At 40.6% G+C, this 14258-nt stretch overlaps 1 protein-coding gene across 2 annotated transcripts in view; it reads right to left on the reverse strand.

The window, feature by feature from the left end:
- Positions 1–14258, reverse strand: part of LRMDA (leucine rich melanocyte differentiation associated) — a 1012499-nt gene that overhangs the window by 202229 nt on the left and 796012 nt on the right. Inside the window, exon 6 of one of the 2 annotated variants that reach the window (XR_005987010.1) lies at positions 13876–14158. The exons of the other annotated variant lie outside the window; for it this stretch is intronic. The gene's annotated coding sequence lies outside the window, so the exon portion shown is untranslated. The remainder of the gene's footprint in view (positions 1–13875; positions 14159–14258) is intronic. 2 annotated transcript variants of the gene reach the window in all.

A 14258-nucleotide genomic window follows, 5' to 3' on the forward strand; every position in this document is an offset into this window, starting at 1 on the left:
GAGAGGAGGTGAAGTGTGGCACGGGAGCTAGTATTTCCCGAATGCACTCTAGGTGCTAATGGTTTTCCAGTGTATGAGGTATGTCCAATTATTTTCATTTGAATAAAGAACAAACAGAGACGTAGGACAAGTAACATGTCCAAGGATATATAGTTCTGAAGTCCACAAAGTGATTAGGAACCAAGTCAGAAGGCCAAAGCCCCCCAATGCCCAAGTTGTTTCCTCAGTGCCACCCTCTGTCTGCATTGGGGGCCCCAAGGTTTTTGCAATCCTCCTCTCCTGACCATCACTCACCTGGCTCACACCACGTCAGCAGGGTCCTATCTGGTCATTTTTGGTAAGAACATAGACTTTAAGAGCAGAGGGGCCCAGACCCAACCTGAGAGTGAATGCCTTATAGCCTCTAACACAGGAACTTCTTGAACTGTCAAATGAGAGAGAATTTACTAAAAAAAAAAAAAAAAAAAGTATGGGTAATTTTAAAAACAGAATATCCTGTCTATAAACAATCAGCTTTGTCCACAGAAACATGATGAAATAATAGTTTGCTTCTAATTATTAAAACTTTCTAAAAATTTAGTTTTTGTCCCATGTTCAAAACATAGAACATAATCAGAATGTAAAATACATTATAACTTGCAGGTAATGAGTGTATATATAATTGTGTGTGTCCCATTTCTTGAGCACTATATGTAGGCATTTACACACAGAGTTTCATTTAACTCTATCAACAACCTTAAGATATAAGTACTATTATTATTATTTTATAGATTAAGCAATTAAATTTAGGGAGATTATATAATCGCCCAAGAGTACCCAGCTATTATGTGGGCAATTTGGAATTCTTGCCAACACTACTTGATTCCATAGCTTGAATCCCAAAACTGTACAATGAACTTGAAGTTTGAAGGTATCTGAAAAAAAAAAAAAAAAAACCCATCCTGGATTTGGTATGTATACACTAAGGCAGATAATATATATAATATGTATTTGTAGCAACAGATGATTCAATTCATGTTAATATGCAACGTTAATTATGTGGCCTGGCATATAAATAAAACCATTAAGTCATTTATTAATAACTAATTGTCTATGCAATGTAGATACAGAAGTGTTTCAGATCTCCTAGGCCATTCAGGGTTGAAATAACCAGCAGGTCTGGAGTCAACCTGGACCAGCTCACAAAAACCAGTTAAATTTTCAGGAATCTTGTGTTGACATAGTCTTTATTTAAAATTGGATTGCTTAAAAAAAATTGAATTGCATACACTTATAATTGGACAAATTGTATGAAAAGGTAATATATACCACAGCTCAACACTTCCTGCTTTATAAAATTTTCCTATTATTTATGCTCTTTACAATATTTATGTCTACTACATCTCTCCAGTGGAAATACTATATAATGATGCGTTACTTCACATCTCTTTCCACCTGTTTAGGGATGTCGCTTTGGTAGTGTGACACTGTCATGGTGGGAGTATTTATAGCAGAAGTTGCCAAATGCTACAAATTAGGGATTGACTTACTATTTTATTGATTTCCTGAACTTAAGAAAGTGATAAAAAAAAAAGTTAATGATGCAGATTAAAAGAATATTGTGCCTGTGGTCAATACATTGTAAGTAGGATAAACATGGGAGGAAACAGTCTTCCAATATTCAAACCCTGTTACCCAGTTAAGACATTGCTCAGGTCATTGACAAATGAGGGAAGTTCTGACATGTTCAGTAAGAAGAGAAAATAGTTGATATTTCATATCAGAACTACACTTGTTCATCTACTTACAACCTTAGATTGGCTATGGACATGAGAGTTTGGCTAAAATAATTTTTAAAAAAGTATTCTATAAGAATCAACTGGCTGCATGGAATTTATAATAAAAGGCATTATATATTCAATTTTTACACGTAAATTGCATGTTATTCATCGTTTATAAACATCAAAATTATAGTAAACTATGTACACATAAACATACATACTTTTTTTTTTTTCCCTAGAGACCTGGTTGTTTAAACTTCACCATCACACCACTACATATAACGCTTATTAAATAACATCCACAATATGTTTGGGGCTATGTAGAACAAGGCTATTTTATGGCCTAGGAATGGAAAGGATAGTAAGAAAAAAGCTAATTAAGCTTCAAGGATTCTGTCCTTGACTTATTTACAACTTGGATATCTTCTACTTCTCTGTTTTCTATGCTCAGATGCCTTCCTGACCAAGATTTAGAGCTAGGCTCCATCTGGCTGTATGACCTTGGGCAATTTACTTAAACTCTTTAAGCCACTTTCTTGGACTGTAAAATGGTAATAACAATAGTCACGTTATTATGACAGAATGATAACGATGATAGTTTAAAATAGCTAACACATATCCGTGCTTACTTTGTATCTGGGACTACGTTAAACACTTTCCACATATTAATTTATTCAATCTTCACAGCATTCCCATGAGGCAGCCATAACCCCTACTCCTATGTTAAAACTAAGGCCCAGAAAAACTGAGTAATTTGACCAAGTCTCACTTAGTCTCGTGGGCTACTGGTATGTGGCAGAGCAGGGACACAAGTCCAGACAGATTGCCTCCCATAGCCACTTTCATAACCATTCTGAGGTTCTATGGCCTCTCTTCCCAGTAAACCTAAGACACAAAGATCTTAGCATTGCTCATTAACCATTAGCTATAATTTATTTTTACTTCATTCTAACTTTGTGTAACCTGTGCTTTTGTGTATCTTACCTCTTTAAGTAGATTTAAGTTTCTTGAGAGGTAGGGCTAATGTTTCTTGACCTCTCCTGCTATTGGTAGTAACTATGACAGGGACGCGCTCATCGTTTGTAACCGAATATTTATTACATGAATAGACTCTACCCATCGCTTGTTAGGCAGAAAAGCACTAAGATTCCTTCTGAGGGCAAAAAATAGTGAGATCTTTATGGCCTTGTTATAATCTTGAGTCCATCCATAGATTCACTGCATTATTGCGATGGTCTAAACCAGCATTAGTAAGTAGCTACATACGGCATTTCTCATCTGTGTTTGTAGAGTTGTCTTAGAAATAATATTATGTCATGGTAGTCCTACAGGCTTGATTTATTTTGGCTTAAAAGAAGGAACTTGCCTCATGTGTCTCTCTTCCTCTCACAGAGTTTTTTATTCTCGAGGGCTGTGGGTCAAGTTCTGTCCTTGGAACCAAAGTAGTTTTCCAAAATGAGGTGGAGCCAGCTCTGTCAAGCTAGGCCAGATCTGCTGTCAGTGCCTTTCCCAAATACATCAGACCCTCTGCTTGTAAAAATAAATTGATACCAATGCAAGAAATTTATTAGGAGATGACAGCCCAGTTCATAATGGAAATATGGAGAAAACATCATCCTTCAAAACTGACAGTTTATCCATCATGCCTCAGATTCCTGAGATAGAAACAGACACTGTCACATACAATCCACTGAGGACACGTTGTCTTGGATTTCCTTATGACAGGAAACTCTGAAATAATCCAGAAGAAGGGAAGGACTTGTACTGCCCTTAATGTGCTCAGCCATAAATTTTTAGCATTAGTAGAAGAAACATGTGGCCAAGGAAATGAATGATGGGGGAAATCAGAAGGCCCGGAATTCTCGAATGGCCCCTTCTTTCTCTCTCGGGGGTGATGAACCGGGACAGGGGTCAGGGAGGGTGACCCCACCGCTGTGAGGGACATCAATATTCTGTTATGTGTAAGCAGAGCCAACAGGTGGCAGGGCACCACTGCGGACACACCACAGTTGGCTCTGCTTGAGGTTTGGGGGACCAGGTCACCTTGCCCCGCTGACTTTCCAAATGTGGTTATTTTGCTTAGCTTGTTATTTGTATTGATAAACTTGAGACACTTTAGGAGAGCCATTTTAATTAGGAATAAATGCAAGGATATTTGTGGGGATCACAAGAGGCCTGATCTTTGCAGGCTTAATGAGGTGACCTACACAACCCCATATGAAATAATTGTGTATTGTATTAAAAGCTGCTTTGGAAAATATAATCGTGGTAGTAAATTGGAATGAAATGAACATGGTCTTAGAGGGAAAAAAAATATTCACTGCCAATTTTATGGGGCCTTAAAATATTTATGTTCTAAACTTGCATTCTTTGGAGATTTGCTGAGTGCTGCTAGAACGAGGAAACTTTTTTAATGAGATACATGCATATTTTTTAAATTTACAGATCTTTTTAGCAAAAATAGAAAGTCATAAATGCGAAACGGAAACCTAAACAAGGCAAGTACAGCCTTAACGGCCTTATATTTTTAATTCATTCTTTATATCAGAAAAAAAACAAAAGCATGGGAAATTTCATTTAAATGTGAATTACACACGAGGAATCTTTATTTGCTGTTGGTGTCTATCTGATTGAACACTGGCATGAATGTGACATACCAGACAAACTCGAGCTTTCATGCGTTTGTTATATTACGCGGATATGAATGGGGTATGTGCGGTCTTGGGTTAAACACAAAGTCAAATACAGGGATTTGATCCACTCCCTGACATAAATCCCTAAGAACAACAGTGAAATAAATTACCTGTTGATCGAGTCCTTATTCACCGGTAACCGTGTTTGACAAAACACAAAGTGAGTCTGTAATTCTTAGGCTCTGAATTCTTCTTTAAACCGCTCATCCTCTGAAAGAGGCAAATGAACTTCTAATTGTTCCCATTTGTTTCAGCCAATCTTCCCGATTCCCTGTTTCCAGCAAGCCCTAAAAGTGTTGACTTTCCATGTCCAAATTCAATATATCTGTGTTTCCTTTTGCTTTCTATCTAAGTGCATGCCAGCATGACTTCACATTCATCCAGGGTTTATTTCAATATTAGTGGAAAACAAGCCATTTTTCAGTTTAATGAATAGCATCAGTGTCTGCCTTTTAACCAAAAATGTGACCTTACACTTGATGGATCTCACCAGAAGGCACATTTTCAAATTATTTTTCTATTGGAGGTTATGACTATCGCTTCCCAAATTACTGCGGCAGCGGCGAGGGTAAGCCTGCATCACACAGCAGCTTAGACAAACAGGACTCAGACCGAACAAAATGGTAGTTTCATTTATGAAACAAGAAAAGGGGAATGGAAAAGAAAGCCTGAACCATGTGGGAAGGAAGGAAAAAAAAAAAAAAAAGACCTCCTCTGAGCTTTACGGAACAGGAGAAAAGAGCCATATAAAGCAGTTGAGAGTCCCATACTTTTTTGTTACTACCATTTTTGTTTCCAAATCATTCCAAATTGGGAAGGTGAAGGCTGAGCATTACTGATTCAAAAAACCTCCAAGAGGACATCTGATATTTCTTCCTTATTAAGGATGATGGAGTGTAATTGATGTGCCTGGTGCCTGGCCAATTCCAACTTTTTGAGAATGCCGCTTAATGTGCGGACATTATTTTTGGACTACTGAACGCCAGAAAATAATGAGCTGGCATTCAGCTTTGGTGAATAAGACCCTGAATTTTCATCTAAAAGCAGTTTTGAGTTATTGCTGTAGATAAGGTGTAACTGTGCAAGGGAATTTTATCCATGTTTCTCCCATGAATCATAAATGAGGAAAAAAATTACAGTCTAAATTGCACTTAAAAGGAATAAAGTCTTTTCATGTCATACATGATTTATCAAAATGATCTCATTTTAAGGGTACTGTGGTGTATCTTGATTAATCACATTAGGAAGAGTGATGAATGGCCTCTTTAATGGTAACACAGGATTTATTGGCAACATCCCGACTTGAACCAGAAGGGTAAGAAGTAAAATATACAATAGATAGCTAATGCAGATAGGGTGTCAGTAATGCTCTGACTTGTTTTAAAATTATACTGGGAGCCTCAGTGTCAGGAGATTCGGAAACCGCCGGGTGGTGGAGACCATACAAGTTTTGCACAGGAACCTGGGGACAACTGCTTGCTGACGTGGCATAACCCTTCTCTAACCTGTTGTGGTGCAAGTAAAATCATGCTGCTGGACCATCAAAAGGAGGCATCTGTGAAATCTGAACAAACCACGGAAATACCTAGTAGGAAGAGGGGCACACTGCTTTTAGAGATCAGCGCTCCTATCCCTTTTGCCCTATTTCAATATCCTCTTCACATTTCGCTTTAATATCCTAAATGCCTTTTTTTTTTTAAGCCTGCTCAAGTCTGCTCCCACTAATTTCCTCTAAGGCTGACAGATCAGAGGCTTTCCTCGAACTGTTCCTTTTAGAGCTGAGGAGGCCTCGTGGTAATCCTGCTGCTTGTCTGCAATTAACCCTTCCAGTTGCCACATTATTAACACCACCACCCACAGGCAGAGGAAGCCCCGACCCACTGGACACTGGCTCCTGACTGAAGCTTCAAAGGTGCCAATCACACCCTAGTCAGAAAGGTGCCTGCTGTCAGCATCAGAGGTTTCCATCCTCTCCTCCCCGCTGATCAAACATTCCTCCTCAGAAGATTAATTCAGAGTCTCCGCCCATTTCCTCTCATATCCTCCTTCCTTTTCTGGTTTACCCAAAGATCCATCTTTGCTTCGAAAAGGGAAGCCACGGATAATAGAAGCCCTTTCAAAACAAAAGCTGGGCAAAGGCAAATTTAAGTCCCAGCTGTTATCAACTTTTTTTTTTTTTTTTTTTTTTTTTTACTCATTTAAACACCTTAAGGCAGTGAGGATTAGGGCCTGGCCTGAAATGCCATTCTTTGATCAAAGACCCCAAGACTTTACACAAACATAATCACAAGGCAATGGATGCTTCTCTGAAGGCTGAATTGATTTGTTTGACTGCAGAGCCTGGGATGGGTAGGAAAGCTACACACTTATTTTCCCAGTGTATGTATCACGAGGCTAAGTGACTTAGAAATTATATTTTTTCTTCTTATGTCTTAATTGGAACAAAGTCATTTGCGGATTCAGACCCAGCTGTGGAGAGAGGCCAGGGAGAGAAGAGAAGGGGCCCAAGCTGGTGTTGGCTGTGGCCTTGCTCTATCCCAGGGCAGGGAGGAGAGGTGACAGCAGCTCTGGGTCTCTGTCGTGGAGCAAAAGTGACTTCACTGTACTTACATTAGCCAATTTCACTGAAATCCTCCATACTCACCTAGTAACTGTAGGTACCCATCCCTGCTATTAAAGCAGTTGTAGCAAAAGGACCCAGCAGGACCATCCCTATCCCTCAGGGCCAGTGAGCAGCGCCATGTGACCCATTCGGGGGGCCCCTCACCATCCATCGCCGTCTTTCAGAACCAGATGCCAGAACTAACTCACAGTAAAATCTTCCAAAAAGGCTATGAGATGGCTGTATAACAATCTCATATAAATCATGCCTTGATAGGCTTTAAACTTGTCATATGTTCCTGGAAGGGGATAATTTGGAAGTTGCATAATAAAGAAAATATTTAATGTCAAGGTTGAAGGGACAATTGGATATTGAAATGCTTTAATATTCAAGCATATGAAGATGTTATTATAAAGAGATGGTTAACCAGATTATTGTTTGGGGGTTTGGGGGTTTCTTTGTTTTTTTTTTTTCTCTTTTCAGGAGGTGGGGCTATTTTGTTATTCCCACTACAGAGTGCCTATCAGAAAATGAAATTAAAGCCCTACATGACTAAGAATTCTTAACTGATATGACTATGACGATATTGGGGCAACTGACTGCATTTCCAGAGTAGGTTGTAGAATCTCCCTAATTGGACAGTTCGGGGAGAGAACACTACTTTTTTGGTTGTAAGTTTGATTTAAAGTCCTCTAGGAAAATATGTGGGAAAGGAGGGTCCTAATGAGCCGAAGGATACAGAGTTTCATGAATGGTTGGATCCATGAACCCAAACTTATCATCAGAACTTCCTATTACTTCTATTTATACTCCTGCTTCCCAGCTTCAGTTTCTCCATGTGGTGACTTCTCAGGACCTCCAGATCCATAGCCTACCATCTTCAAAGCAACAGAAAAAGTTTCTGTTTCCTGAAAGTTCCAAGCCAATTCTGGGAATCTGTGGCCTGGTTTGAGTTGCACACCCATCCCTGAATCAACCTTTGTGTCCAGGAGAAGGAACAGTCTGCTAGATGGAGACTGGATCACATGCCCAGTCCTAGTGCTGGGATAGTGACTGGTCTCACCAGAGCTCTATAGATTAAAGGTGGAGGGTGGGGTGACTCCCCACAGGTAAATCCTTTCTAGAATATAATGTAATGGACACCAACAAGGCTGAAAAACAAAATTCCCCCTCAAAAGTACACAACACCCTATATAAATCTTTAGGAGTCCCTTGCTGTGTGTTAGACATTCAAAAAGTCTCATCATCTCTGGGCAAAAATGAACATGTTATTCAATAGCTCACCCTGAGTCCTCACCAACATCAACAATAGGTCTCCACATGCAGAAAAGCTTCCCCACAGGGCCTCCCAAACATCATGTATTTTAAACTTTTCAGGCTCTCAGTTGGCACCAAATAGCCTTAATGTGCAGTTTTTTTTTTTTTTTAACAAGCTTGGGTATCCCACAGAAGATTAAAAACAGCAACAGCAGTCTAAAGCAAGCAGCATGTGGGGAGGGCTGAGGGGAGCTTCTGGGAGTCACAGTACAACATGGAAAAAGGAGACCAAGAATACAGACTGAGAATTGGACCACCAGATATCACAGCAGACTTCTGCAACAACGGTGACCCAACCCCCCCCCACCTCCTCACACATACCCACATAAACTCAGTTTAACATTTTCTGCATAAGCCAAGAATTACAGAGTACATTTAATTACTAATTCGCACTTAGTAGCACTGGTCACTGGGATGAGATATCACTCCTCTTTTATCTACATGCCGAAGAGATCCTACCACCAGAGAACATGTGACCAGTGTGAAAGAGTAGCACAGGTAAGTGCTATGGGAACCTTCTAAAACATTTTTATCCTGATCTCCATGAACTTTGAATCTCTGGTAAAATAAATGCTAATGTACATCTTTCATTTTCCAAAGGTGTTTCCCTGCCACTGTGTTACTCACTCAGTCTCATTTTACCTCTTTTTAAAAGAGATATTAAGGATGCTGACCCTGAATGTGTCCAAGAATCCAGGTTCATTGCTATCTTAGTAGATGAGGGATATAATGTTCTGAGTGGCTCAGGTGATTCCTGAAGACCTGTGACATGTGAGAGCTAGGAGGTAAAACTGGGACACTTACAGACTTAGGACTGGCTACTACATTTGAGTTTTATATCCCCCTGAAGATCCAAGGAAAGCAGGCAAGATTCTCTGGAACTCAAAGATACTTGTTATGGTGACCAAAGGACACAGTAGGATACATTCTAATGAAGTGCTAGGCTTACCAAAACTCTTCTGGGCTAGAGCTCCCATGATCTAAGGGTCTGCAACAGGATAGCTAAGATGTGAAAAAAAAATGCCACTCAGATGCTGGCATTTGGGATACTGAAAGCTCTGTCATGTGGGTAGATGTGTGCATATGCCTGTGTGTTCACTGTAGAGAAGAGGAAATGGATTAAAAAAAAAGACTTCAAGTTCCAAACACAGACTGGCTTTGTAAAGTTAACATTAATCCTCAGTTTGTCAACCTTTCAAGATCAGGACTTTATTTTGCCCTATCTTCTCTCAAGTAGCAAAAAATATGCCTGTTTATTCTGGACATCCAAGCGTCTCATTACTCTCTACCTAAATATATGACCTCTACCTGGTTAAATATTAATTTTCATAATATGAATGCTTTTATATTACAAAATACAATTGATACAGTACAATGGAGTTAAAAAGTAGTAGAAAATGGTTTGATGTGTGAAAAGTAATTTGATAAATAACCCCCAAACATCATTCACAGAACCATTCACGAAAAAGTCCTTTTTTATTTGTTTGAGACTGTCAATAATCATTGACATCAAAAGTCTCATTCATTTAAAAATATATGGTAAAACTATTACCTTGAGAGATTCTGGATCTAAATATGTTGGAGAGTAGTACTATGTGAAAAGTGACCAAATAGCATAATCAGTAAGTCTTACATCCTATGCAATAGTTGTAATCATCCTCGTGGCCTTATTCTCTCTGTGGCCAAAGAAATATTCAAAGTGGACTCACAGCTTCATCTCCTAAAGAAACACCACCACATGCCCCTAAATCTTGCCCTTTGACTCTTTGAACACATTGTAGTCCAGCAAGATTCAGTTATGACCAAAGTAGACATGAATCTACCCCTAGGAGTAAAACCCATTCTGAGCATAGGTAACACTTAGGACAGTCTAACTACCAAACATTAAGAATGAAAGGAAGAGGGGTGCCTGGGTGGCTCAGTGCTGAGCATCTGCCTTTGGCTCAGGTCATGATTCCAGGGTCCTGGGATCAAGTCCCACATCGGGGTCCCCACAGGGAGCCTGCTTCTCCCTCTGCCTATGTCTCTGCCTATCTCTGTCTCTCATGAATAAATAAAATCTTAAAAAAAAAAAAAAGAAAGAAAGAGGGAAGAGTGGAAAGAAAAGAAAGGAAAATTAGAAAAGAAAGGGAAAAAAAGAAATTTGATTTTTTTTCTCATATGAGAAATCCATTCAACCATTTTCCACCATTTTTTGGACTGTATTCTATGTAATCAACTAAATTTTACACCTCTTTAGACACATATGTTCTTCTAGCCCTCTTCTCCCATTCATGATTCCTCGATTCTGAAAGATAAACAAGGCTACAGAAACCCAAGTCTGCCTTCCCCAACTCCTGTGCCTATCCTGCCACTGCACATTTGTAACCGGTTTACAGAAAGGTTAGTGACACTCTAGTAAGAAAGACAACAAAGACATGCAACCTGCATGGTTGCAAAGGGCCCAGAGCAAATGAACTCTAAAAAGATTCATGGGGAATGTGGGCCTGTGGTTTGGTCAGCATGAAGCAAACTTCATTATATTTCTAAAATCAACCCCACTTCCCCTTATCCAGCCCCCACCCCGTTTCAGAGAATTACTGTAGCTTGCAATCCACTAAGGTATTAGAGAGGGCTCAATTCCTAGCAAAGTCCTACCCAAAGTGACCATCTTTAGACCTTCTTTTTAAAAATAGAATGTGATCATGCTTCCCTCTGTTTAAAAACCATGTAATGATTTGCCTGGTTCGGGGATAAGTCAAAGGCACCATCTGTAGCAGGTCCTTTGCCCAGGCCCTCGTTCGGTCTTCCAGCCCAGCTCTCATCTTCATGCCCTCACCTCGGAGCCAGCATATGGCCTTCTCCATGCTCTTTGGGCCTGCTAGACCCCATCAGGCCAAGATCTCTGCACAGCCCAGTTTCTCTTCTTAACTTCTGCCCCCAACATTTTTGGCCTGGTTAACCTCTTACCTTTCAAAGATCAACTCATGTTTTCTATCTCAGAACGATATCCTTGGCATTACTTATATACATACTTCCAAGAACCATGTAATTCATTTTGGGGACATAGCGTAGTGTTTGATTATATCTTAGGAGTACATTTGAGTGATTCCCCTTCTACTAGACCCTTTGCTCCTTGAGGGCAGTGTTCCACACTTCCTAAAAGTCTGGCTCATAGTAGCTTCTCAATAAATACTTGTCAAATGGTGAAATAAATGAATGTAACACACTGAACCACCAGCATTCCTCAGCCCCAAGAGTTGAAGGTAATGATGAGCACACATCTTCCCAGACTAGGTCGCCTACTGCATCCCCTCTGAGGTGGTCTTCCCCCTAAACAGAGCTCCTCAATGCAGAAAACGTGGCACCCACAGCCCCTCCTCCATTGCCGGGAGCTGCCTACACACATGCTCATTTCAACCTCAGCCTGGTCCCCGTATGTAAAAGGGCTTTAAGTTGCAAGGAACACTGAATGCCAAGAGGAGCCATCCAAAGGCAGTTCAGCACAAACAAAGGAAACCCTCCTTCCTATACTTCAGGCTGGTCTACGAATGGGAAATACAAAACACAAGCCCACCATCTACAAGAGGCCCTCAAGCAGTGTCAGCCTGGGATTTGAGGTTGAGCAGGATGGAGCCAGGCCCTGGGCGTCCGGGATAGCTCCAGCTTTGCTCAGCTTCCCTTTTGTTATGCTCGTCTTTCTCAATTCATGTTTTCTCCCCCCTTTTCCCCAATAAATGAGTAATAAAAAATTTAATCCCAATACAGACACAGCTTGACCCCAGGCTTGTGGGTGAGCATCCAGATTTCGATTGTTCTGTCCCTCCAGGGCCCGAGGGGAAGGGCTGGGAAGGCCGGAGCAAGCTGCCCAAGGGTCCCCCTGGGCTGTCAGGAGAAGAGGAAACTGTGCTGCAGTGCAGCCGTCTTGTCACAGGGCTTCGTGGGCAGAAGGGGGTGCTCTCGTGTAACCTATTTAGGATGCAAATGAAGTGCCTCCATGCTGCAGATTAAAGCCGCTGCCTGGCAGGTCCTCAGCAGTACTAAATGTTGGATTTCTGCTTGTCACTGCTCACCACAGGTCATTAATTGAACTCAGAATGGTGTTACTCGATGTGAACGTTAAAAAAAACTGATCATCAAAAAAAAGGAGGAGTGGCAATCCCACTCTGAGGGAATTCAAATCACCCAGCTCTAAGGAGACTTATTTATTCAAGACCTCGGTTGTTCAACAATTTTATTAGCTTTGGATTAACAACTATTTACTGCAGGCTTATGGCCCAGTAAGTGACAGAGAGATAGAGACAGAGAAGGCAGGCAGAAAGGAAGAAGGGGAAGGAGAGAAGGAAGGAAGCAAGGAGAGAGTGAAGACGTGTGTGTGTGTGTGTGTGTGTGTGTGTGTGTGTGTGTACAGTAAGAAGGAAGGAAGAGACTCAGTGACTCCAAACTAAAAGGTTTTAGAGATGGGACTATGGGAAGTGAGCGCTGGAGGGATGCCTCCCTTCCTCTTGGTTGAACTTCCATAGAAGTGGGAGAAAAGAATCAGATCAAAACCTCCAGCTTCACAGCACCAAGCCAGCTGGTACTTATGCCTTATTTTCTGACCAAATCAGGTGCTCATTCTGCCAAGTGAGTTTTCCTTTTTCCCTTTACTTCAGCCAATTCCTGTTTTCTTCAACTGGAGCTCCCCAAGACTCATCAAAAACACGATTTAATTACATCTCCAAAAAAAAAAAAAAGGGAGGAGTGTAAACATGACTCCTTTTTATCTCCTGATACATCTGGACAAGTAGACAATGTGCTAAAACAAAATAAATCTGCCCTGACAGTCACATCAAAGAGTTCAGCGAGGGGCTTGCAGCTACTTAAAGCACAGGAATGCTGTTGCTAAGCATCGGCCTACAACTTATCAGTCCCTGGAAGAAATGCTTTTTTTCTTTCTTTCAGGGGAGATGAGGAAAGTTAGAGACTGGGAACCAGACTGCAAGAGGAGATTGGGGATTTTCGGGGATTTTGAAGCTTAAAATGAATTGCGTGAAGGAAAGGGGTTTTGTTGTGTGGTGTTTTCCTTTTGACACGCTGTCTATATTTTTATAAAGTTAGTATGTAGAGAGCTTCTGTAATAGGGTTATTTAGGACTCAAAGAAATAGGTGATCGCACAAAAACACTTCTATACAAATTTGTGCCATATCTCATTGCCATGGGTTTCTTGGTTCTGAGAAGAGCCTAATGCTAGCTCAGGGGTGTGAGAAAATATCTCAGATTCACGAAAGTCAAGAGTGAAAAATCCTTAAGTCATCATCATAATAAATCACCCAACATTACAAACTACAAACATTTTTTTTCTAAAAGGCAGGAAATGGAGCGTCTACACCCACAAACACGACAAGAAAGAAAACAGAAACTCCCCGAAAGAAACCAAGTGTGAACTGCCACATACAATGAAATAAATCTAGCCAGATGACCCCGCATCCTCATACAGACTCAAAATCGAGTTTTCATAGTAAAACACAAAATGGAACTGACCCTGAAATCTGGCCAACGCCTTCTGCCTTTCCTCCCCATCACCCCCCGGGAAGATACTGAAACAGATGCTGTGAAATTCAGTCTGATTTTCATCCCATATGCTGGTTCTCAAGAGGGAGCAACAGGGAGATTTTCCTCTTCCCATGAACACATCCTCAGGTGGGAAACTTTGCCCCATGTCTTCCCTCCAGCAAGGCTACTAAATTTAGTTCTTCTGGGAAATAGGAGGTGAAGATGAAATGGCATTGCCGAGAGGTATGTCCAATGAGGACCTGAGAGCATTCTGGAAAAAAAAAGAAAAGAAAAGAAAAAGAGGAACAAAGAAAAAAAGAAAAAAAAAGAGTCAGTTCAAAATAACCCACCAGTTCTCAATATGCACCAGA

Source organism: Vulpes lagopus, chromosome 3 (genome assembly GCF_018345385.1).
Source record: "Vulpes lagopus strain Blue_001 chromosome 3, ASM1834538v1, whole genome shotgun sequence".
Taxonomy (NCBI): domain Eukaryota; kingdom Metazoa; phylum Chordata; class Mammalia; order Carnivora; family Canidae; genus Vulpes; species Vulpes lagopus.